Here is a 26,608-nt window from a genome sequence, read left to right as displayed (position 1 = left end):
AAATCAAACAAGATAAAATGGAATAAAACCAAACCTAACAAAAACAATGAAAATGATGCATAGAGGACTTTGAAACCAGATAATAGGGATTTAACAATGGTTACCACCTTTGGAAGGAGGTCCCCATAGACATTACATTGTATATTATTATCCTCAGAATAGATAATCAGACTACCAGCCTTAGACCTGCAAAGTCAGTGAAGCACTAAACTACAAGCGTTAAATTGTATTTCACTTCAATAGCTATCATTGCAGCCTGTGTTTCACTGGATCAGCTGGTAGCTTTGAAATATTTTGTTATCATCATTTTCTATAAAGATATATTTTTGAAATCTATTAATTAGCTGATATATTGAATATTTTGCTGATCAGATCTTTAAATAGTAAATGTTACAGCTATAAAAATGAAGGAAATAATAAATAAAAGTCCTACATCTGACTAGAGAAAGAAGATGGACATTTTCAGGGTTCAAGCTGATTTCAAAGTGAGTGGACGTATTCTACTGGCATTGGAAGAACCAGCAGGCTGGTGTGTGACACAAACAACCCTTAGTCAATTAGGGTAGAGGTGACCATAGAGAATGCTCCTTGTCCAGTGTTCACCAGACTATGTTCTTCAGGGCAGCAGCTCCACACAGCACACCCTACCAAAGTGTTTCACAGGCAGTTGGATTTGGGACAGGACGGGTCAAATGCACATGAGAGCAAAGCACCCCAAATCTCTCACAACAAAAGTGGCATTTACTTTCACATAGCACGGTCATTTGGGGTTAACTTTTACTTTGCTGAGTGTCACCTCGAGGCAGCCCCTGGAGGGAACTCAGCTGGACTCAGCTCAGGTCTGGGGTGGATCTGAACTTCATGCTCATAGCTGTCAGCTTTAGACTTTTCGTCTCCACCTGGCACTGCAGAACTTGCTTCCATAGACAGAAGTGTCATTGGGAAATGAGTCCTCAGTCAGGGAGCACGACAGTCCCCCACTCCCTTTGCCACAGGATGCAGTCATTTGCTCCAGCATTGTGTGTGCCACAGCTGTCACCTGGTACATCTCATGAAGTCACCTTTGCTACTTCCCCCTCCCACTTGGAGGTCACCCTCGCCTGGAAAGCCCCAGGGTGCAGGTGGCGAATCCCCCCTGCAGACCCTAGTGCCAGCCCCTCCTTCGCTGAAGTCAGACTTGCTTCCTAACTTGTTCTGAACAGTGAATTCTTGGCAGAAGGGACGGGCGGTATGTAAAGGCCAAGAACCAGGGACTCAGTCACTGTAATGCCTCCAATCAGATGCCTGGCTCCTTCTTGTCTGGTATCATTAAGGACAGTCTTGATCAAAACCTGCGCTTCTCTTTGGCTAAATCTTTACAATGCGGGGGTTTGCTTATGTGTTTGCCTAGGGAATAGAGCTGAGCAAAAAGCCTCTGAAAAGTTCTGAATTAAGGAATTATCTTCATTAGTGTTGAATAAAGATGTCCATGCTTATTTGACATGGATTTTTTTCCACATAACACTGAGATCTTCAAAATTAGTGTCAAACAATAGATTGAAAGTAACCAAATTAAAGATTGATTACCCAAGCTCAGTGACGGCGTCCTGACCATGGCCAGGCCTCTGCCTGTCCTTCAGTTTGGCACCAAGACCCTGACTCTTTCCACCACCGCCTCTTCAGTTTACCCTCTGCCTTCTGTCAGACGCGGGTGACGGCTGGAAGCCGCTCAGTTCACACCCGGATTACAGACACATTGCTCCCTCCCTTCCCTCAGAGCTCACCGGCTAACCTGGCCACCCGGGTTTCATGACACCCAGGTCCACGTCTAAAGCCCACTTTCTGCCTGCTGTGTGCTGCAGTCAAGTCCCACGCCCGCCCTCCTCACCGGCCCCCCTCCACCTCATGCTGATGACTGCAGCTCATCCCCTGTGCCGAGGAGGACTTCGCGGTGGTCACCGTTCTCCACGTGGTTCCCTGCAGGGCATCTCAGCCCACGTCCTCAGCTCTGTGCCTCGGTGTCTCAGGGCCCTGAGACTGAGCATAGGCTCTGAGGAAGCAGCAGCAGGAGCTGGGTGCTGGGGGCTTCCCTCCGCCTCAGCCTCACTCTCCTAAGCAGCCCAGAGGCGGAAAACACCCGTGGACCCCACGGGAGCTCCTTTGCATCCCGGCTCCTTTCTCCTTGCTCAGTCCATGAAGCTCCAGAGTCGGAAGGGCTGGGCTTTCTCTTCTGACCTCCTTTCTCCAAACTTCAGCGGAGCCCGAACTGCAGTCAGCAGTGCCCCTCTGCGCGGGAAGCCCGACGGGTCTGGCTGTCAGTGTCTAAGTGGGAAGACAATCTGCAGCGTTGCTTACGGAGAGAAGTTTGATGTCTTCTTACTTTTGGTCTGAGTCTCTGGCTGGATGCAACCCCCACACCTGCCTTTGTCTTTGGAGGTTTCTGCCGCTTTTTTCTGTCTGCACACACAGACCAGAGCGAGGGATGCCTCAGGCTGGGAGAGTGAAGGTCAGGTACCCTGCGAGGGAGAGAGCGCATCAGAGGGTCACACTAACAATGAATTCCATCATCCTTGTTAGAAAGGATTGAAGCCAACCACAGTGTTTCCGGCTCCTGTGTTTAACACTGAAATTTTCCGTACTCTACTTAGCTCTAAAAACACTCTCCTATTTCATGCCCATTATTTAAAACCATCTCCTCTTTCAGGTCCCTCCTTAAAATTTCTCTGAAACCTTTTAAAAGAAGGGAGCCTGAAGGTCTTTTTAAAACACAGCCCAGGTTGAATTCGAATAAAAGTCATAATAAGATAGACCAAGCATATGGGAAGAAAAAAATTAATAAGCTCATTGCTTTCAAGTAGCTTTTGCCACGAAGTTTTTACATTCTAAGTCCTTGTTTTATTGTTATCTCTAGAGTAGAAACATTCTTCACGGCGGGTAATGTGTTCCATTTTGAAGCACATCAAATTCATTTCAATTTCTACAGATATTAGTGGTAAATTTGAAGTGAAATGCCAAGAAATGTCACATTGAATTTCCATCTTATTCCCTGAGAAAGAATAATGCCTGCCCAAGAAAGATCTCACGGAATCTTGAGGATAAAATGGTTAAAGTTTTAGGATAATTTTGGTTTCGGAGGGAAACAAGCTCTTCAGAGCTCACGCATCTCTGAACCAGCTTCTCTGTCACCACGGATATTCTAAATCTGTGTGCAAATGAAGTAAAATAAACAGTTTGAGTTGTAAGTAGTTTACTAAATAGTTAACATGAGAGCAAAAAGTAAAGTGAATGAGTGTAAAATTATGGGTTGTGTGGACTTTAAAATACTAATTTTATTGCAGAAATACTATAGCTGTGTAGAAATGTAATTGAGGTGGTATTCAGATTTATTCTCCTTTTAATTTTTAATAAAATGTTCAGCTCAGAAGTCAATTTCTATATCACTGATGGGGCCTATGGCAAAATTCTTAAGCAAGGTGCCAGTTTCACAGCAGGTGGTGCTGGCTCTGAAGATGACTCATTTCAGGCTCTAAAGAGGCAAAGAGGAGCTTCAAGTTTAAGTTTGTTAAATCTGAGGGGCTGCACATCAATTACATCTTATTTTAATCATAGAGAAACATGGCATTTTCATAGCTCTCACTATGGTATTCTTTGCATGTTGTAATCCAAAGGAGTTTTAAAGAATTTAAAAATATGTAATGGTTCCCTCAGTGTCTTGAAGAACCTATAAACATCCTGAAGGGAAGGTGTAGATGCACAGTTACAGACAACACCTCAAGTGTCCTAGTGTAAAACGGAGCTCTTAAAGTCACACGTATTTTATAAGTTCTAGCACACACGTAACAAAATGTGTTTCTTTTTCATTTGTCTTCCTGGGTGCTGTTTTTCAACCTAGATGGAGGTAGACTTGCCTTTTCTCTCCGTGGTAGAGAAAGAAGATGTTAAAAATCAGCTTCTCTTTTTCTGTTTGCTTACCTCCGCAGAGGAAAGATGGGAATCAGGGTACCATACCGGCAGTGGCCATGGTGGTCCCTCAGCCTGTGGGAGGAATGGGCAAACCCTTCGGAGTACCTTGGCAGGAGGCCAGTATGGCACAGGGTCAGATCTCTGCGGGTCTGACTTTCCAGCACCAAGTCCTTCTACCTCCAAAGTCATGAAGATGACCCTGCTTGGGCACTACAGGTGACCCAGCAGGACAGCCGTCATCTCCTTTACGTTCTGCGGGTCCCCAAGTGTCTCTCTTCTCCCACAGAGCACTTTGGAGACGTCGTGGCATACGGGCAGCCAGCGTCCTGGTGAGGGACAGCACTCAGCCTGGCAAACGCAGCAATGCTGATGATCCATCAGCAGGTCTCAGGGCCATGATGCCACCGCGGCTTCTCTCCCCGCAGCTCTCCCTTCTCTGGGGACATAAACTTAAATCATTTACAGCTTAACGTTTCTGGGATGCAGATTCGGCTCTGTGCTCTCTGAGGAGCAAACCGGCACTGGAAACACTTCCATCAAACCCCCCTCACTCGCCAAATGTGGCCTTCATTGCTGTGCGGTTCCCATAGCGGCCACGATCTCGCGTTCCTGTGACATTTATTGTGCAGCTTCTCACAGGCTCTTAGAAAATGACTTTGGATGATCATTAAACCGGGATCATTTGACATGTGAGATTTAAAGGTTGTGTTCAAGTAGGTTATCACCGGGCATCCTCTATTTTTTTTTAAAAGTATTCTTAAATTTGTCAGCTCAAGGTTATACAAGAAGTGTGATGATATTTATTCCTTATACTCACAAGAAAACATTCTGTGGAGCATTCTACTCTCACAAGTGCATCCAAACAGTACACGCAGACTTGGAGAATTGATCACGGAGATCAGCGGTGCCTTTATACTTAAGTATGAAGGTCAAAGAATCCTAGAAAGGAGATGATTGAAAAATGGAAAAGAAGCCCAGAGCGTCACCACCTTACTATGTTATTGTGAGCACGCTGGTTTATTATTTCTCTCCAGTCTGTACTCTAACCCTTGTATCGGCATACACGTATTTCTGCATTTGTGTGTGGTCATCTAGGATCACAGAACTCACAGTCTTTATGTTTCCACAGTGTATTGTCAGTTTTCAGTTAAAATAGCACCACATCAAGGGGATATTCGTCCCTTTTCTTATTACTGGCTATTTAGACTCCAATACCGTGCTATTATAAGTACAGTGGTAGGTATCTTGTCCTCGAGGGGATTACTATTTCTCCTAGCTGATACATTGCTTGGTAACTAGTGAGAAATTATTTTAGCCAGCCTGATACAATTCACTAAGTAATTTCCCCAATGATATCAGCAGGGCTTACATACACATTTTGTGATGGGCCATGCTGATGAGTATCATGCTATTAATTTATTAATTTGAGTCTTTTTAGTTACTGAGAAAATTGATAAGACTGGAGACTTCTTCATATACTTACTTGGCTTTTAGATTCTTAAAAACTGTGACCATTGAGTGTGAGGTGTCCTTTGTCCACATGATTACCACTTTAGTATTGACTACACTGTGGATATATTGGTATTTTTCTAGATTTCCATATGAAAATCTATTAAATATATGGGCCTTGAAGGTAATTCCTGTATAATTTTTAAAATTTCTTCACATACATATATAAATATTTATTCTCCTCAGATAACTTTTCTCATTTTGTCTCTATTATTTTACACAGATAAATTGGAGATGTTTATCGATGAAAATGTCATGAGTAATTCATCACGTTAATGTAAGAAATGCCTACACATTTCATAAAGCTCTGGCTTCTATTTACTTGTGTTTCAAACACAATTTGACATTTAAAATGTACCTAGATTCTTTTTTCTGGTATATGCAGTGAAATGAGAGCTCTTCAACCATGTTTTGAACCCCTCCTCCCAAAATAATTCAGCTCCCCGCATCACGGGAAACTCCGAGTCACGGAATCTGTCTCTGCTCTGTCTATCCCGAGGCGTTTCCCTGCACACCCCACTGCTAGACTGCTTCTCTAGCGATCGAAACCCGTGGTGATCAGGACACTTCTTGTCATCACATTCTTCTATGATCTTCAAATTTATATATTTTACATAAAATCTAGAATTTTTAAAGGCTGCTTTACTTTTTTAAGAAATAAACTTAGTTGCTGTGTGGTGATCAGCTGGACGCATCATGGTTTTTACTATGTAGTCTTTTCATTTTGAAAGCCAGAGCGCAGGGAAGCAGAGGGCACATTGGTACACTCACGATATGGAGGAGAAAAGCATCAGCGCCTTGGTTGACCCAGGAGGGCTATCACCTTCCAAACTCTGGGTCCCTTCCCAAGCTTTTCCCGTCTCTCCCCCTACCTCGGCTCCTTCCTGCCTTGACGTGTCACAGTACCTGCTTCACCCTGTGGGAAACACGGGTTTTCCTTACACGGACACCACAGTGCACAGGCTGTGAGGAGCCTTCTTCCATACGTCTCCTCTGACACGCGGCAGCTATATCTCTGGCTAAGAAGTTGCCGGGTCACAGCATAGGATTAAAGTTCCTGACAAACAGTTGCCCTAAGTCTCCATAGAGCTTTTACACGTCCAGGGCCAATGTTGCCATTTTTCTTTTCCTCAAGAGTCTTGTTATTCTTAGACATTTATTTCCTTGTAGTCTACATAAAATATGCAAAATGATAGCACATTATGCTTTTAATTTTCACTTCACTGACAGGAGATTATGAATAGTTTATATATATACTGACTGCATTTCTTAGTTCTTCTTATGTGAGATGTTAATTCAGTTTTGTTTAGAAATTCATCCTTAGTTTTCTTTACATACTCTAAGGGACTTTCTAGGAACTTCTGATAAACAGGTGACCTTCATTTTAATGTACGTAATTTGTCAATCTTTCCCTTATGGTTATTACTTTTCTGAAGTCTTAGTTAAAATATCCTTTCTCCCATGGCTAGAACTTTAAGCCACCTGCAATTATTTTTTTTTCACTTTTCTGGGTTTCATTTTATTTAAACAGATTTTACTGTTCATTTTAGATATGCATAGTGGTCACATTCATGGTAGAGAATTTACACCTGCATATGCTATATCGTGATTCTTTTTCCCGTTCCCCTCCCCTCCTTTGAACCCCTCTTCCTCTCCCCATTTATAAAAGCTTTGTCTCCATGTTTCCTTCTTTTCTCATAGTTTTTACTTTTCCCTTCTTCCGTTTTCCCTGCCCCTCTTTCTTGTTCCCCTCCCCTCTCAAACATTTTCTTTGTATTTCACAGGACCTATTACATGTTTTAGTCCTTATTTACACTTTTAGTTTCTCACATCAGAGAAACAATGTGGTGTTTGCCTGTGTGTCTGATTTATTTCACTTAAGAGTGTAGCCTAAAGGCGTGGTCATTTATCTAGAAATGTCTTGAGCCCATCTCTTTTATGACAGAGTAGTACTCCATGTAAAAATCCTGCATCTTTCTCCATTCATCAGTTGATGGGTATTGGGGCTGTTTCCAATATTTAGCTGCTGCGAGTTGCACCACTATACACATGGGTGTGCGTGTATGCCAGTGGTGTGGTGCTTTTAATTCTTTGAGGAGGACACCAAGGAGGGGAACACCTGGGCCAAATGCAACTCATTTTGATGTTTAAAGTTCATTTGTTGTCTTTCCCCCCGCAAAGCTATTGAACATAAAAACTGTCCTTTAAAGGTTGGGGACCACTATGTAAGGGTTTATAGGGGCCCAGACGCTGACTGCAGTGCTCCCAGGGTAACAGAACCTCTGCTGAGGACTCTGACCCTCACACGAATTCCACAGCAGTAAACGCTGACCCAAGGGGAAATCGAGTTTCCCCCCCACGGCCGGTGTGCTTGGGTCAGAGCGCCTGGCTTCTGCCTAGACACACGCTGCTGTTCCCCGCGTCTGCAGGAGCCCCCAGAAAGCTGGCTGCCCCCAAAAGTCTGGTCTTAGCCTTAGAAGAAGGCCGCCTTGGGGCCCCTCTCTGCACCTCGGCGTTTTGTCTGTTTTTCCTTCCTGGTTGAATCCACTGGTGTCCAAGGGCCTGCCCAGCCCCAGGTGCACCCTGTTGCCGGTCAGTGCTGCCTTCTTTCAGCTCTGGCCAGTTGTTTGTGGCATTGGTCTGGTTGCGGGCTCCATCTGTTTTTATGCGGTGTAAAAACCCCAGCAGTCAATATTCACATTACAAATTAACTGCAGTGGAAGACTCATTGCGCTAATGCCCTTCCTTGGCTTTGCCCTCACCGCAGACACACCCGCCGTTCAAGCCGCTTCCTGAAGCAGCTTCACAGTTGCGGCGGCCTCCAAGTCCTGAACTGATTCACAGCATCTGCTGTTCACAGCTGTTTTGGTGTTGGGCACGAGTCAGAGGTTGCACGGCATCAGCTCCATGAGCAAGGTGGACACGGATGCACTGTGGTGTTTTTGCGAGGTTGCCTTTCTGTTGGATGGCGCTCGGCAGCACGGATGCTATTTTTGAGCACACCCTGTAAAGCCAGTGAAAGTGGACTTTCAGAAATGCTTCAGACAATGGTAAGAATGATGAGATCAAAGATGCAAAAGTTTTCAGGGGGATTAATGGTAATGTGTCTGTGTCTGTAAATACACACCTACTTCGTGACCAGGGCATGTATCTAGTTTATTTCTCTGCACTTGGGTCAACTGTTCACTTTGTTTAAGTTAGACTAACTTGATTATCCATGAGTTTTACCCATTCCTGTGTTCTTCCTCTATAAGGTGCCTAAGCTCTGTCCATCCATGTACACTTCAGAATTTTTCCACCTCTTAAAAAAGGAAGTTTGACTGAGATTGCATAGAACCTGTACTGTATATTACATAGATTTTCATTTTATAAAACTGAGCTTTCCAGTCTTTGCCAGCTTTCCACATACTGTTCTGGTGTTTAAAAATCATCTTTAATGCCTTTTAAATCAAGTGTTGTTAACTTTCCATGGGGGTGCACTTTAAGAAAGGAATCGGCACTGACGGAGGCAGGAAATGATGAAATCCTTGAGATGGTTTGAAGAGAACCATCATGCTCCTGAGGGGAGAATGCAGAGCCTGAACCAGCCGAGGGCCTGCGGAGTGGAGCTGTGATCCTTATCACTTAGCCTGGGGGCAGGCCTCAGCCAAAGGCTTGAAGTTGGAAGAAACTTTTACAAGTTCAGTCTAGGAGGATTTCTAAGGGGAAATACGTGAGCAGTTTTGTATGCAAATCTCAGGTTTGTGTGAAAAGTTGCAGCTGGAGATAAAGACTTGTGAGATAATATCGACCAGAAAGATTTCTAGTGGGGTTTAATACAAGACTATTTTAGAGCGGTCAATAATGTTCAGGAGAAGAACCCCGGATAATTAGAGGGATAGTAACCATAGGCCAGAGTGAACCTAAAATGCTGAAGAGAAGAAGCAGCTTCTGGAAGTTGGAAGAAAATTTTACCTATCAATGATCAATCCATTACCTATTAACCTACCTCAAGGTCTGAGTTTTATTGTGTGGCAACTCCCGTTGTCTGCTTTGTATATCCTTGTGTAATTCTATGTGCATCACTTTGGACGTAAACCTTTATCTTTTAAAGGAATTTCTGCATTTTCTTCACATTGTTGTCCTGAGTGGTACCTGATGTGTTTACCATGGCCTCTATGCGCCTTTGTGGTCCCTGTAACACACTGCTCATTTCCTAAGAGATTTTTCTTGTGGCTTCAATTCCTAGTTGAGTTTTGGCAGTCCCATCCTTACACTTTTGATAGCTGGTCATCTATGTTCTGTTTTTGCATGTCATATTTTGTTTTATTTTTAACTCAACTTGGGATATCTCAGCTTGCTTTTTACTTCCTCAGAGGAAACCTTTTACTGGTAAGTTTTCCTCGTAAGTAAGAAACACATAGTGCTATTTTTCTTGTATTTGCCTTGCTTAGAAGCATTCTAAAACTTTTGTCTAAATTATATCTAAGTGACATTCATTTCCCTAGTCTCCTGGAAAGTGGCGTGGAAGGAATAAGCGAGGATATTTCTCCAAAATTCAAAGTCGTGATAGGGGTCTCCCACCCACCCCCTGCACACCCTGGAATTCTCCATCCTTCTTCTTTCTGCTTCTTCCCTAGTGCAATGACAGATGCTGAGCATCAAAGACCTCTCTGAAGTTTTACTGCCAGTGAATTAGTTCAGTTGGTTGCATTTCTGCAAGATACTGGGGTCAGGAAGAGTAAGGACACCAGTCTCTGGGCTGCTGGTCCTCCCTGCAGAAGCTCACTCCACTGGACTCCTTCACAGTCTGCAAACTCCGCCCCACCAACGTGATCACAGCTTTCACGAATCACCCACATCCACGAAAGTCATTACTTTGTTAAACTCTCTTCAAGTTACTTATTTTGAATGAAGCTTTAAAATTCAACCTCTTACTTCTGCAGCAAAGAATTAATAATATATTCTTTGCTTTACCCACTTTCCCATGTAAATATCTTACACTCACTCCCATATTTTAAACATTTCCACATTATGTATTTGATTCTTCCTGAATATATTCCAAGTGTAATGCTGATTTATTTCCTTCTAATTTCTATGACAAGTTGCAATTTTATTAAAACAGTCATACCCTACTATTTTTGCTTGTAACAAATAAATAATAATTTTATCTATGTTTTTAAGGTCAATGATACTACATTTTCTTCTACATCTAACCATGGTGAGCAGAAAGTAGATGTACCATTCAAATAAGCCATGATCAAAAGCTTTTGTTACACTGAACGACCTAATCCTCTCACTACAGAGAAATTTTAACTAGTGCAACATAGGTGAAAGAAAAAGGGTGAATAATTCTTCTTATAATAATTCAACAGAAATTGTTAAATCGGTGGTTACAATTAACAGTGCTCACATCAGTAAATGTTGGCAGGATTAAATGACAGATAACCCAAAAGCCTGGTTGGAATTTTTAGCACATTTTTCTCAATAACTCAGAGAATATGCAGACACAAAAAGAGTGAAAAAAATGTAATGATACAATTAACCAACCTGAATTAATTGACATATTTAAATACTTCATTTAATAATTGTAGGATATGTATCTTTTTCCAGAGAGTGTGAAACATTTATTAAAATAAGTCATAAAACACTTATACAAGCTTTATATATTTAAAAGCTTATACATGGTTAATTTTTGTATCACTGTAAAAATTCATTGGGACTTAAATTATAGAGAAAACTTTCGGAAAATGAAAAATATGGAACAGCAAGTATGTGAAAAAATATAGTTTATAATAAAGTGGAACAATGTCTTCACAACACTGATAGTGAAAAGCTGTTAGAATTGTGTGATCGAATCTCATTCAAAAATAAGAATAAGATTTTGAATAACTTAGAAGAATGAAATCAGATGTTCTAAATTATATATTTAAAAGGAAAGAAACTGTCCTGAAGAAAAACATTTTTTAAATAAAATAATAAATTACAACTCTCTAGCCTTCAACACAGGACAAGGAAACCTCTGATCTCTAGCCTCCTTGTTCCAAAGACAAGAATAATGAAGTGACAAGACAAAAAAAAAAACAAACAGCAACTGTGAGCAGCATCAGTTAAGCTCATGGTCCTGGAGACCAGGTTCTCTAAATTAAGAACGCTAAAACAGTATAGTTTACCAAAGTCAGTTATTGTGAGGATGTTGAATGTTAATAGATCAGAGGTTATTATTTTATAATTAACACGCTGATTGTTTTAATGGAAAAAGTAGAAAATATAAACACACAAGAACAGAGAATGTAAGAACATGAAAATTCTAAAGAAAGAGAAACATTAGAGATAAAAATCCTGTAACTGAACTGAAAAGTGCATGTGATGGGCTCATTGGCAAACCAGACACAGCTAAAGAAAGAATCTCTCAGCTTGAGGATGCACCAACAGGAAACTTCCAAAACTGGCAAAGAGAAAAACAAAAAGTTTTAAATCTGTAGAGGGGTATTCAAGAATTGAGGAGGAACTACAAAAAGTGTAGTGATAATCTCAGAAAGGTAAGAAAAGAACAGAGGTAATGTGAAGCAACCAACCAAGAATTCCCCCAAGTTAATCAAGACAAATGTCTCTGTCACAAAATGAGTGTTGAATTTCACATTTAGCCCTGGATCAGGGAGAGACAGGCACAGGAGATGTAACAAAGCCAAGCCTGTCCAGCAGCAGACCCAAGCTGGGAAGAAGCTCTCAGTAGAGAGGAACTGGCTATGGTCAGGAAAAAATCACAGAGCTGAGATTCTGAGAAGTGTGGTGGGGGTGTAGCATGGGAAGTAGCTATGGAGAAAACCACAAATCAGTGAGAGGGGAACTTGAGGAACTGTGTCCTGTGCAGAAGGCCTGCTCATGACTGTGTCGAAGGTCACATCAGCTAACAATGAAGTTAGAGTCTTGGTAATAAGTTAGTTTCTTTAATTCTGCAAGCAAGCTTCACCTAAGAATGAAGCCAGAAATTCACTGCTTTTACGAATTTCTTTCTTTAGTGTTTTGGACAAAATATTCCTTTTGCTCCTCACATGTTGATTATCCTAAGTTTTTGGCTAACGTTTTTCTGCAGTGGACATGCTCTTTCCGCAGCTGTCCATATGCAAGGCAAAGCACACCAGTAGCAAGTGCTTCATCTACCACCCTCCACCAGGACCGCACGTGCCTCTTCTTGGTGTTCCCAACAGAAAGTTGTTCTAAATAGCTTCCTATTTAGGATAGAGTTGCACACACAACAAAAAAGAACACTTGCATTTTGAAGCTGATGGCCACTGTTTCTAAAGGTCTCTCTCATCAGGGGCAGCTCCTTACTAGGGCTCTTTCCCATTGGTTACAGCAAAGCACAAATATCTCAAAGTTTTGGCCCTGTCTTTCTCATTGGATCCACTTTCTATAGTCAAACTACTCTTGCAGAAAATATTTGATTTCTCATAGGCATGATTTCTATGATTTTACGGAAAAGCTTAGCTTTTGCTTATGTTTCATTCTTAAACCCTCTTAAGTTAGCTTTTCTGTCTTTTGCAAACCACCACGCTCTGTATGTGTTTCATGTAAAGCCGAGGAACATCATTCTCCCTGAGATGCAGCCAGTTGCATTGCACTTGAAGAATTTATTCAAATGACTAGTGGTTATATGTGGCACCCAAAATGCTAAAGTTCTGTCAAGTAACAGACGCATATGGCAAAACAATATAAAATAACAAAAATTTACAGTGACAGGTAATTACTCATGGAAGAGAATGTACTGTTGTTAGTTTTGCTGCTGTTCTGTCTGTCTTGACTTGTCTGTTTTTCTTCTTATCTTGTTGCCTTTCTTTGTTTTGGTGAGCTTCCCAAGCTGTTGTTTAACCTGGGAAAGTTTTAATTTTTCCTTAATTTTGCCAATGTTGCTGGAGCTAGTATTCTTCTATGGAAGGCCTTTTTTCTTTTGTTTTCCATTTAACACTCTGAATGTACCACCCGCTCCCTCTGGCTTGTAAGGTACACAAGGAGAAGGATTTTCTTGTACATGAGAAATTGTTTTCTTCCCTCTCTTTCAAAATTCTGCCTTTGATATTTAACAATAGGACTGTGATGTTCCCAGGGTGGACTTCTTTGGGTTATCTATTGGAGTGCATCAGAATTCTTGAGCTTACATGTCAATTAATTTCCCACAGTCGAGGTGCTTTGCTGTAATTTCTGCACATAAGCTTCCTGCCTCTTTCTGGTTTTCTTGTGACTTCTTTTATGTACATGTTGGTTCATTTGATGGTTTTTTCAAAGTATTTAAACTTCCTTTAGTCTTCTGTTTTCTGTCTGTTTGCTTGTTTTGTTTCTTTTGCTTGCCTCGATGGTGACCTCAAAGGACCTGTCTTCAACCTCACTGAGTCTTTTTTCTGGTTGATCAAGTCTGCTGTTGGATCTCTTGAGTGAAATTTCAGTTTGTTATTCTGTTCTTCAGCTTCAAAATTTCTGTTTACCTCCTTTTATATTTCTTATTATTTATTCTTATATTTTCATGTATATTTTTCACTATGCTTGTTGAAAATTATTTGTATGAAAGTTATTTTGAATTCTTTGTCAGATAATCTGTGTCCTTTTGTTTGTTTGGAAACATTTTCTAGATATTAATTTTGTTTCCTTGATTGGGATATCTTTTCCTCTTTTCTTTGTGTCTTTTGTAGTTTTGAGGGAATCCATACACATTTATGCCTGGCATGCTTAAGATTAGTAAAACACAGCCATTGGCCAATGCTTTGTGTTTCAAGAGACATCATAGTTGCTGCATAATCTGCAAACATCTACTCCACCTTCCATTTATTACAGAATGTGACCGCTGCTGGCTTCCCTTGTGTTGAGGATTTGCCCTCCATCTTATTGCTATGGTGTCACTGGGCAGTATCAATACTACTTTGTTTCTTCACCATATATGAAGCCAATGCCATCTCCTTCTGAAATTCAAACATTGTTCTATACATTTCTCTGTTGTGAACTTTCAACAGTTTTCCAGGAATCTCCAATTTGTTCTTGCAGAAATTCCCATGCTGATCAATGGGTGACCTTCTAGCAAATGTAATATCAGTGGGTAACTGGTAAACCAATTGTCACATTGGACATTTTGTTTTCTTTTTTTAAATAGGTGCAACAAGTCTGTTCATAACATTACACCATTTATTATTGCATGAATAAACACCTAGCTGCTGAGTTTCAGCATAAACTTCTAAATTAAAGACATGGAATGACTTTGCATCTACAAGGCTATGCATTTTTATACCATATCTGGAAGGCTTATTTGGTGTATATTGCCAGAAGCTACAAGGACCAGGAGACGATCAAATCGTTCATCAATTGTCACGCATTTGGAGAGTGTACAAATTGCTGGGCAGTTTGAAACAAAGCTTTCAAAAAAAGCAAATTTCAGCCAAATTGTCAGGGTTTTCTCTCTTTTTTAAATGATTACAAAGATATTATAAACAAACATTTATTTATTTATTTTGAGATAGGGTCTCACTATGTAATTCAGGCAGGTCTTGAACTTACAGCAATTGTCCTGCCTCAGCCTCCCAAATAAGGCAATTACAGGCATGCACCACCACCCCTGGCTATAAATAAAGTTTAAAAATCTGAAATCATACATTTGCCAAACATAACAGAGAAAAGATTAATGTTTTTTTGGGTTTTTTTTTTTTTTTTTTTTTTTTGTCTTTTTCATTTTTATCGGTACCAGGGATCGAACTCGCAACTGCCTGCTTGCAAGGCAGGTGCTTATGCTGCTGAGCTAAATCCCCAGCCCGAAAAGATTAATGTTAATAATGCATGAAAAGCTACTTAAGAAACAAAACCCAAGTCATTTGTTAGAAAAAAAGAGGGAAGGACAGACTGCGGCCAGGGATTTGTGTGTGGACCAGCGCGACATCTAATAACACATGGGAAATGTCCACTTCTCTGGTAAAGGAGATGGAGTCAGAACTGGAACAGACAATGTCTCAGCCAATCAACTGGACAAGCACAGTGGCTCAGAATGTCCAGTTTCAATGAGGTTTCAGGAGAACAAACACCTGGGCACGCCTTTATTTAGTCTCCGTTCTGGGACGGAACTCTGGGCCTTTGGATTGAGGTATGCACTTCACTGGCCACTTTTTATCTTCTGTTTTGAGGCAGGGCCTTACAGCTCACTAAACTGGTCAACATGGGCTCACACTTTTGACCCTCCTGCCTCAGCTACCCGGGTGCAGCGCTGGCAGGCAGATGCCCCCGCACTCACCTCGCTTCTGCAAAGCGTTTCCTTCCCCCCAGCTGCGAGCCAGGCCCCCGGAGAGCCTGGCGGTTTCGTTCTTCTGCCCTGCACTGTGCTCTGTCTCTTGGGCTTCTCAGTTCCTGTGGCCACGTCTCCTCTGCTCCTTTGCTCTTCCCCGTGTGTCCTTTTCCAGGACCTGGATCCCAGATCTCTGAGAGGCTGGATTCTGCTGCTGCTTAGCTCTCATTCATTTTGATTCCCCCTAGACACCCCCCTTTTGGGGGGGTCCTGGGGAATGTGCCAGGTGCCCACTCCCAGTTTGTTCTCCGGGGACCCTGGCAGCCAGGGTCACCCTCAGTGACCCTCGTGTCTGCTTCACCCAGGCATCTCCAGAGAAGCCAGGAAGTGGGCTGGAGGCTCCAACTCTGTTCCCTGCCAAGAAGAAGCAGTAAGGTTTGCTTTGTTTTGTTTTTCTGTGTCTCCCCTGCACATTCTTCACTGAACCAAGTACAGGATCATGGCAAGCGAGCGGCAGACACTGTGGCCTCTGAGCAGCCCACATCCTCTGGCTCTTTCTGCTCAGTGCGCGGTTTCGGGGTAAGAAGCTCTGGAAGTTGGACAAGGGTCTGCATCCTCTTTATGCCTTCCCAGGGAAAAGCTGGGAGCCAGGGGGCTCCTCAATCATGCAGCACGTAGGAAGACGAGTGATGCACATTTTTATACTACACAGCTTGGAGGCAGCTGGTTTCCTTTCGTGCTGGGCTGACATGGAGGAAACTGTTGTTGGTTTCTGGATTTCTCACAAAGGGAACTGACCGCACTGTTGCTGAGTTGCTGTCTCCTTGGGAAGCGAGAGTTTGGGCTTCCTAACCAACTCTCCTGCTGACGACGGTTTCATCCTTGAAGACAATTTTCTTGTAGCCTCCTAAATTTTTCTAGAGAAGTGGATGATAATTGTCTAGGTTTATCTCACACCGTCTTTCTACAGGCCACTTTTCAATCCAGTGGTTAATCCCTTAATTTTGCATGGTGTATCTTCATGTTTCTGAATTTCTATTTCTGTGTTTCTTGAAGTCTATAAAAACCATCAGAAGAAGAGAACCAAAAGAAGCAAAGCCAAGGTGTGAATACCTTGAATTACTGAAAGAATCATAGCAAACCCAGCAAATCCCCTGATTTTGGTTCTCCCCTTTCTCTATGCCTGGGACATGTCAAGACTTCTGTTTTTCAGGGGTTTAATAAATAATCAAACACAATGTAAAGAAATACCTGACCTCCAGCAAAAAAATGAACATACAAGATGTACTTCATTGCTGTATATACAGTTCATCACCTGACATATTCCAGGTTTGTTTCTAAGTTTATGTGATTGAAAAAATGAGTCACTGATCATGTTACTCAATGTCATCATTCAGATTGATGATATGATTTATAAATAGAAGCTATCAACATGTCAAAGTAGAAGAAAAATGAGTTATTTTTTGCTGTAACCTGATGCAAAACAAAACAAAACAAAAAACTCTATGTATGTAACTGAAAACTATGTATTTCCAAATTTTGAATAGGCCCCAAAACCTCTTCAGTGTGGCAGATCTAACACAAGGCATAAGATGATTAGGTGATGAACTAAAGAATCTCAACTTCCCAGCCCCCTACCTAGAAGAAATGCAAGTCCTCCACCACCATCTCTCGCCTCATCTTCAGCCACGGCTCACCCCTGATGGATCTTTCCTGCCTGGGTCCTAGGTCCACTCACCCTGTGAGGTCCATTCTGCCCCAGGGTTTCTACACAAGATGGTACTATGCCCAGAAGGCTAACACATCTCAGTCTGGCTGCTTCTGTGTTCTCCAGAGGTCCATTCAAGTGTCACACTCTCATTGAAGTCTCCCCAGTCACTATTCTGGTGTGGGTATGGGTGTGGTCCAAGTGTCCTAGTATCCACTGGGGTCAGAGGTTTGGTCCTCAGGGTGGTGCTAAGATCCTGGGGTCATGTCCTTGGAAGTAAATGCAGGCAGTTACTCTCTTTGCCTTTCAGTCTTGGTGTTGCAAGCTCTTTCACATGCAAGTGCTCCCACCACCATTGACTGTAACTGGGAGTACTTCAGCAGACCTGAGCTGAGGTAGCTAGTGTGTCCTTGCAACTCCAGAACTGTGAGCCTCATTAACCTTTTCTCTTTTTAAAGTTTGTTGTATCAGGTATTTCATTATAATAATGTGCAACCGACTAATACACTGTCTAAAATTTCTAACTCCACACATGTTCGTGTATTTGCCTGCCTGTTTCCCATTTCTAATGTTTCTCCTAGAATGTGTTGTCCAGCCAATTACTTTCTATTTTGTCGTATTCATTTTCTGCTCTCACTCCTGCTAGAATGCACATCTCAAGACTTATATTTTTTCATTTTATTTACTATCTCTGCTCTAGGAACAGAGTCAGTTACCTGTTCTACAGAGCCCACTGCAAGCCCAAACCATGGGGCCTTTACCTTAAAAAGTGACTTGGAGTCTCAAGCCAGTGGTGGCACAATGCTGAGCTATAGGCAGGACCCTGGGTTGCAGGTCCGTGAGCCTGGCCCTCCCAGCCCTGCCCCTCGAGATCAGCTGAACCACTGCACAGAGATTTCAGAAACCAACATTTTTGTCCACCTATTTCTACCTGAAGCTGTGAAGATGACACTTAGGTCATCAACATCAGAAGACACTCCTAAGTTTCTTTGACCAGGGCAAGGTGACTGAGCGCCTGGGAATGGATGGAGGAATAGGATGCCCCCCGCAGCCTCCTTATACACGCAGGACCAGGAAAATCATGTGTGCTTTCTTCCGCATGCAAACTAACAGACGCAAGAAACAAGTCTACGCTATGAAAGGTGATAGAAGTGATCCTCGATGAAATGATTTCTGAAAGGAACTTATTCAGGATTTAAAATTTTGTAACTGAGCACAGGTACATTTAATGAAATCAATTTTTAAAATTAAGGACAGAGAATTAAAATATCTACATAAACTAGAATTATTATTTATTTTTATTACATAATGTAAGATGACCCTTCCTTGCTCTGAAAAGAGCATTTCTTTGCCTTTTTATGCATTTTTATAAAAAGGACAATGTTTCTGAGTCAGGTCGTCATTTGAAGCACATCAAATATATTCCAATATTTGGCTTTAATTTCAGGATATTATAAAATTCTAATTTCTAACAGTAAATTGTAGTGAGAAGACTAATACTAAATTAATATTTTAATATTTAACATATACCAGTTTCCCCAAAAGTTAATTCAATTATTTAGTCACAAACATAATTATGTCTGGGAATTTATCATCAATCATATTCCCTTGGGATCATTACAGTTTCCTTGTTTGTTTGAGGACTGCGGTGGTCACAGCCTAACGTGAACCACTGTGATTGGCGCACGAGTCTCCCGGGAGATCCGTAAGGCTCAGCTCTGTGTGAGTCCAGCTGGGTCCTGGGGCGGTGACTCCTGGTACAGCTCCTGGTTCCTTGCTGTTCCTCTCTGGCACTGTGCCTTGCTCTGCTTTCTGGGCACCAGGAACTCAGCAGCTCTCTCCGCCCTGGCGTCCACCAGGTGTCTCTGCCTCAGAGCCGGCGGGCCATGGCCTCTGCATGTTTAAGTCCTGGGTGTGAGGCACTGCTTCCCAAAGATGCTAATGATGGCAACCAAGAACTGTGAGAGTCTAGCTCTTTATTCAGTACTACTCTTCATTGGCTACGTAGCCATCTGCAAAGTGCAGAATAACAGTTCAAAGAAGCTGGAACAACAAACTAAAATCCCCAGATAAAAACCATAGGTTGATATGTTATGAGCTTGAAAATATCACTTAACTTTAACTGTCTTTAATTCATGCCATGCATGATCTTATGTCAGGTCCCTTTAACCACATGAGACATAAAATAAGTGCATTGCATCAATGGTTTGCATACTTTTCTTACAATCAAGAGTTTATAAGAAGAAATTCTTCTTTACATAAGATTGATGAACGTGTCATGGAACATGGGTGTTCCCTGAAAGGCAGTTCAGGAAATGCTAGCCTGGAATCACCCCAGACTGATAACACAGCATGATGGAAAATGCGTGTGATTTGGAACTAGGATGGCCTTTGGGCTGAGAGAGACTTTTCCATTTAGATTCCTGGATTACTGGCACTTTATTTAAAACATGTTTTAAAGCCTGATCTTACTAGTTAGTGGGGGAAATAGTTGCTTATTAAATATTAGCTTTTTCTCCTCCTTCCCCCACTTCCCTGCTCCCCTTTGGGGACAGCACCCATTGGGCTGTTGGTCAGAACTGAAAGAAAAAACAAAAGAAAACAAAAAAACGAAATTCATTTGGACAGGAAGGGAAATTATTGGCTCACATAAAATTACAAGACTGGACTCAGGGCCCAGAAAACATAATTAGAGTTGGTTTTTCTCCATCTCTTTACTCTACCTTCTGTCATACTGGCTTTGGTATCCAGCATCAAATGGAGCCAGAGGTTGCCTGGAGCTCAAACCCAACATGCTCTCAGATTTCAGGGCTCACAGGAAAAGTGAGCATTTCTTTCATTTAAACTAACGAATAAGTGTTGCTGTAGTTTGGACAGGGTCCCAAGCAAATGTTCTGACCAGTCATCAATTATTGTGGCTAAAGGAATGGGCACATGTGGTTGGTCCAGGGTTGGTCCAGGGTCCTGTGCACTGTCTCAGAAATACTGTGCGTGTGTGTGTGTGTGTGTGTGTGTGTGTGTGTGTGTGTAAGTGCATGCGTGTGTGCGTGTGTTCTGCAAAATGAAGCATATGGAAGGGGAAACGGAGATGATTCGGCAAGTGGAATTCAGGTCAGCGTTTCCAGAAGAAAACCGAATAGATATCAGACATCATGTCACAGGGCCCCCAACAGATCCTTTCTCAGCACTCTGCAGTCACGCATGAGTCAAGCAGTCTTTCTTACCAGTTAAAGACAGTGATGTCCCCACAGTGCCCGGCTTTGTTGCTCCAGAATGTCCAGGAGACTGCAGCCTATCTAACCATCCATTATTTAAGGTCTCTTTACTTCCTTTAGAGTCGGTCAGGTTTCCTGCCGCATAGCTATGGTCTGGATCTTAAGTGTCCCCCACTTTCATGCGATAAGAGTTTGATTCTCAAGTTGGTGCTGTTGGAAGGGAGGGGTAATTTAAGAGGCGGCACCTAGTGGAGGAAGAGATGTCATGGGGTGTGGTCTTGAAAGGGGCAGTGGGAGCCTCGCCTTTCCACTGGCACAGGGTAGCAGTTTAGCTCTGCCACAGTCTCCTGCTATGATTTGCTGCCCACCTAGGTCCAACGCAATGAGACCAACTAACCCAAACCTGGGATCTCCCGAACTGAGCCCTTTCTCCATAGAAGTAGGCTGTTCCAGTTTTGGTTACAGTAGGGGAAAACTAAGGCACACACTCAAATGACTCTGCCAGACCTTCACACAGTCTGGGAACTCTCTCCCTTCCAGGCCAGCGCCCGGGTCTGCCTGGACACCCGAGCAGCAGTCACAGTATGTTGTGCAGTCCCTGGTTCGTTGCAGGTCTCTCCTCTGTTTTGTGTTTGATTTGCACTGAATTCTCATTGTCTAGCATTGAAACTGCCAAAGAGGAGTCTGTATGGATTTGTAAAGGGGTAGATAAATGATCAGATGAAGAGAATGAATATGTATGTCCCTCGGGAAAGACCTCCTCGGTAGCACTTGCCTTAGGGAACGTTGTAGCCAATTAATCCGAGTTGTAGTGCTAGATTAATATTAAGTGTTAGGAGTAAAGGTACACACTTTAGTCAGTTTTAAGATCCTGTTTGTTTCTTTTAGAGTATAAATAGTTATTCTGGTTTAGAGTTGGAGTGAGTCTGTCTGTCTCTTTCTGCTTCCCTCTCTCTCACACACATATATGCACACATGTATTTGCACACATATGTGCAAACATGCCCACACACTATACATATAGAAAACTAAACTATGAGCATGATTAATTAAAAAATAATATAGTACAACTTTTATTTTTGGTGAATTTTATAGAAGATTCCAAATGAGGAACAACTCACAGAAGGCCTTGGCCACATTTTTACCATAGCAAAATCTCTAGATACAGCAATTTTTCTGACAATTTATTTGACTACAAAGTATCTGGCAGGCTTCAGAGGAAAAAAAAATCATCCAGAGTTTTCAACAGAAGGAACTTCTAAAGGTAGATGAAGCCAACGCATTTCAAGGGAAAAAAAGTAGATTAGCCACCAGTGAAATCTCGCCTGTCCCGGGAAGATTTCTCCCCCCTTGAATTTTGCTGAAGCAAGGGTTTCATCAATTATTCCATGAAAATATAAAAGTGCTGTGGGCATACAGTTCTCCCTCTTAAAGGAGAAAGTTCTTTTTAAATTTAATTTTAAATCTTACATATCTAGAAATACACGAGTCATACATGAATGCTTCATCGTAAAGAAATGCAAAAATCCACTTTGGTCTGAAGCGTTTTGGACTCCATTTGATCTAAGCCTCCCTTCCACACTGGTGACTGTTTCTACCTGCAAGCACTGTCTGGGTCTCCCTGAAATCCTCATGCATTGTTTCCCGTACATCTCCCCATTCCTCCTTGTTGAAGCTGTGCTTCTCCACCGTAGCTCCCATCGTCTGGGGGGCACGCTGAGCGCCCCTCTCAGCACAGGGACCTGGCTTCCTAACCCTGAGCTGCTGCCCCTGCCCAGGCTGCCCAGAGCAGGAGTTCAGCCTCAGGACATGCGCTCCGGGCCTCTGGACCTAATCAGGTGAGGCAAGAACCCAACGACACTCGCAGTAGCGGGAGCCACAGAGGTGACCACCACCGGGCAGCTGTGACCATACCTGGCCGGCTGTCCTCCCGTTGTGCTGCGCAGCCTGGGTTCCTCATTTCTTCCCGCGCTTCCTCCTGTCCGGTCCTCCACTCACCTGCTCCCTGTTCCCGCAGGTTCCAGTCCAACAGCGAGGAGCCTGGGATTCTGGAAAGCCCAGTGTGGAGGTCAGAACTGGTGGTTTTTCTAGCTCTTATGGTCTACATTTTCCATATATTTTTCAATACACCAATAGATGTGACTTCTATAATTATATGCTCTTCAGATTTGTATACTCTTGGATTTTAAAAAATCAAATCTGAGTTTAATTTAGTAGAAATTATTTTAACCCAAGTAATCACACAATTTTTTTTTTATTTCCTAGGCTTCCTCTTTTTTAGTGGACCACATCTTGGTTAATTAAGATAGTAATTAAAGTAGACCCTGAGAAGTCAAGGTCATGTGTTAAACACTTAAAGTAACTACTAGAAATATAGTCAGCAATGTTTAAAAGTGTTAATGGCTCAATTCTCCTTCAGCAAAATCTGCAGATGTTAAAATATCTTAATGTCGGGGCTGGGGATTTAGCTCAGCGGCATAAGCGCCTGCCTTGCAAGCAGGCAGTCGTGAGTTCAATCCCTGGTACCGATAAAAATGGAAAAGACAAAAAAAATATATATCTTAATGTCAACTCCATTAAAATAGTTGAGTAGGTTTTTTTTTTTTTTTAACAACTTGTCTTGCTTTTAAAATATGCAGAGAGATCCTTACTTTTGAAAGTCAGTGCACCAACTTAATAAAGGACATTCATGAAAAACACATGCTTGAGACCATATTCCATGACGAAAACCTCAAGCTGTGTCCCTAACACCATGACCAAGTCACCGTCTTTCACTGTTGCTGTTGAGCGCTGAGCTGAAGTTCCAGCCTGAGAAATCTGACAAGAAAGAAAGATTCCAAATCTATATCATAGAAGTAAACCTCTCGGGAGATGACATGATCCTACACACACAAATCGCAAATAATCCATAAGAAATCTAATAAAACCAGCAAGCAAGTTCAGGAAAGTCACCGGATGTAGGATCAATACATAAACCTTGATTGGGTTTCTATACACTGGCAATGAACAGCTGAAAAAAACCAAAAAGCACTTTCATTTACAATAACCTCTGAAATAACAGAATTCCTAAAAGTACATTTATTTAATGAGGTAAGAGACTTTTATGAGAACTATGAAACTTTGCTAAAAGAAAGTAATGCTCACGTAATGCATGAATAGAAACTGTTCATGGAGAGAAAAACTTAAATATTTTGGGTGTTAGCTAGATAGATACCCATGGTAAGTATTTTATTTAAACTCAACTATATAAATTTTTATTATTTGGCAATTTTATGTAAAAGCACAAGGCCTTTCCTTTAGGATAGTTTCACTTTTTTTTTTTTTTTTTGTCTTTTCCTTTTTATCGGTACCTGGGATTGAACTCACGACTGCCTGCTTGCAAGGCAGGTGCTTATGCCGCTGAGCTAAATCCCCAGCCCCTAGTTTCACCTTTATGGTATCTTTTTTCAAGCAGTACTGTGCTATACCTACAATTTTCAATTTTAGTGTCTCTACAGTGAAGCTAAGAACTTAAAGATATTGTTAAAAATTTGTCTTCACTGTCCTTTAGATTTTTGCAAATTTTAACCCAATTTTACTGTTATTTTTAAGTGGTATGCATTACAGATCCCTCCAGCTCATTTAATTTGTTCCAATACAATCTTGCTTTATACTAATATTGTGTTGAGAGTACTAAGTGCGCACATGGGGCACTACCAGGAACTTGGGACAGTTGTACTCTGAGTTCAGTCTGGTCTTGGGCTCACTTTGCAGCTCAGGTTGGTCTTGAACTCCCGGCAGTCCTCCTGCCTGCCTCATCCTCAGACGTGCTGGGGTTACAGGTGTATGCCACCATGCCTGTGTCTCAGAAGAGGGACTTTTCAAAAACAGCACTCAGCTGGTGGGAGCAGTAGGGATTGGTGTACTGTCAGTTCCCTTCTGACTGTGAGTTAGGATCAAGACAGAATCCAGAAAATGGGAAGGGGCCCAAGCCGAGTGTCCGAGAGAACTTTTCCTCCCTGTCTCCTATTCAGAACTAAACCTAAGAAATCTAACGGGGCTCTGCCGATTCCGCACATTTTCTGCTATGCTTCCCGAGGATGACCCTTCCCTTTCTCTCCTCACAGTCAGGAACTCCTGCGAACCTCTGGGGTTTCAACATCCTCCCCCACGACCCTGAAGCACCCCCAGGTCCTCTCTCGGTACTGCTCAGGGCTGCACTGGGGCCCTTCCCTGAAACCCGCCCCCCCCCTCGCTCCTTCTCTGTCCTCTGGGCCTGACCTTCATTCAGCAGTGAACCCTGAGCTCCGTAATTTCTACCATGAGGCCTTTGCTCCCAGAGACTCTGCTCCATTCTTTGCAAATCTGTTGAATATTTTTGGTGCTATCTTCTTTTATTTAGATTTCTGTGGCTTCTTTGATCTCCTCAGCCATTTAGAAATGTTTTCAATAATAATAATCTCTTTAATCATCTACTGTTAGCCTGTTCTTCAGGTGTGATTCCCCACCTGTGCTGTCTGCAGACTCCTGGCAGACTGGCTGGTTTCTCTAGGGACACGGCTCTGGAACTGCCTACCTGGCTTCCTCACCTGGCCCTAGACTTGTGGCCAGCTGGGCTGCAGGACTCTGGTGTTCACCTCCACCCAGAAACTGCATAGTTGGCCACATGGCTATCGATTTCATAAAGAAAGCCAAGTTTACTACTCAAGGAGAACTTTTTAGGTTTCTATCACTAAAAACAGAGATGACTAATGGAATTCACCTTCAGGCTCTCCCAGGCTTACACACAGCCGAGTTACTGAGGGAGGCTAATGGGCAGAGTGTTCCGTGCCTTTCTCTTAGGGCTGTCTGCTGCTAAAAAGTTCATGTCAGAATGTCAGCCTTTTGTTTCATTTCACCAAAGGCTTTTTTCAATAATAACAGAACACAAGAGAGCACAGGTCTTCTACGTCAAAATCCACACGGACTGTCATCAGCTACTTTTCCCGCTGGGGTTCTAGTTTCCTTTATATTTCTGGAAACAGAGGACTTGCTAGTTTACATCTGTCTTTATTTTCGAACTCTATTATTTACTTGTTAGTTTGCACCAATGCAGGTTATTTTTTCTGTTTTTGTTTTTGAGGGGTGGGTGGTTTACAAAGGAGACCTACATCTACTTACCAAGCGGCCACAGATCACTTCAGGATGGACGGCTTTTTTAAGGGAAGTTTATAACTAAACACCAGGCCGATTAAGTTTGTTGAGCATCTTCTAAATCTCCTTCCGGGTGCCTTCCCCCCTGTCATGGTGATTTGCCTGTCTCCCCACACTTTTGACCACTCTGTGTATCACCAGTTTGGGGGGAGTTTTTCCCCTGTGCTGCCTAATTTTACTTCTCCTCACTACCGGTGGCTCTGGGAATTTCTTCACTGTTATTTGAATTTAAGTTCATTTTGTGATTATTCATATTTCTCGTGAAAGGTCAACACGCTTGCCTGCCATCCCTCCTAGCTTCCTTTCTTCAATGGATGAGGAATCCAAAGGCCTGCAGACCTCACCGTCTCCTCCCCCGACCGACCCCAGGCAGCTGGTGGGGGAGCCACTGTGCCCATTGTGCAAGGATGGTTCCCTCAGAAACAGAAGGAGTCTTCAAATGATGTCCAGGTTCCACAGTGACACAACTCACAGTCACCCTCGGGGGGGTGCTGGGTCTGAGTCCTGGAACAATCCCCTACGCAGATCCCAAACCCCCTAAGAAATGTACAAGGTCTCCCCAGAAAACAAATGGAGATCGGGAGGTGGGCCTCGGACCTCTCAAGGGGATGAAGAAACTCTTCCTCCCCAGGAGAGAATTTTATCGTCTTAGAAACTGTTGGAACTTGGGGGCTGCAGACTTTTTTCTAGCTTTGAGCGCACCAAGGTGAACTGAGGAAATTTGGTCACTGCAAGTTGGTGTTATTTAATGAACAGATTGGATTAATTGCAAAAGACCCCAAAACTGAAAGTCCTGATTTTTGTCCCAGCAAAACCGATAAGGGG

The 26,608-nt window shown here is 42.5% G+C and overlaps 1 long non-coding RNA gene across 2 annotated transcripts in view; it reads right to left on the bottom strand.

The window, feature by feature from the left end:
- Positions 1-18,834: 18,834 nt before the first annotated feature.
- Positions 18,835-26,608, bottom strand: part of LOC134477950 (uncharacterized) — a 36,501-nt gene continuing 28,727 nt past the window's right edge. Inside the window, exons 2-4 of one of the 2 annotated variants that reach the window (XR_010050287.1) lie at positions 22,526-22,659; positions 20,621-20,821; positions 18,835-19,408 (exon numbers count right to left, since the gene is read on the bottom strand). This is a non-coding gene — a long non-coding RNA (uncharacterized LOC134477950). The remainder of the gene's footprint in view (positions 19,409-20,620; positions 20,822-22,525; positions 22,660-26,608) is intronic. The other variant, XR_010050288.1, reaches the window with a different exon arrangement.

The sequence above is a fragment of the Cavia porcellus genome, unplaced genomic scaffold, assembly GCF_034190915.1.
Source record: "Cavia porcellus strain 051 isolate PalLab524CR breed Dunkin Hartley unplaced genomic scaffold, mCavPor4.1 scaffold_10, whole genome shotgun sequence".
Lineage (NCBI taxonomy): Eukaryota > Metazoa > Chordata > Mammalia > Rodentia > Caviidae > Cavia > Cavia porcellus.
This window is presented reverse-complemented; position numbering and strand designations above follow the sequence as displayed.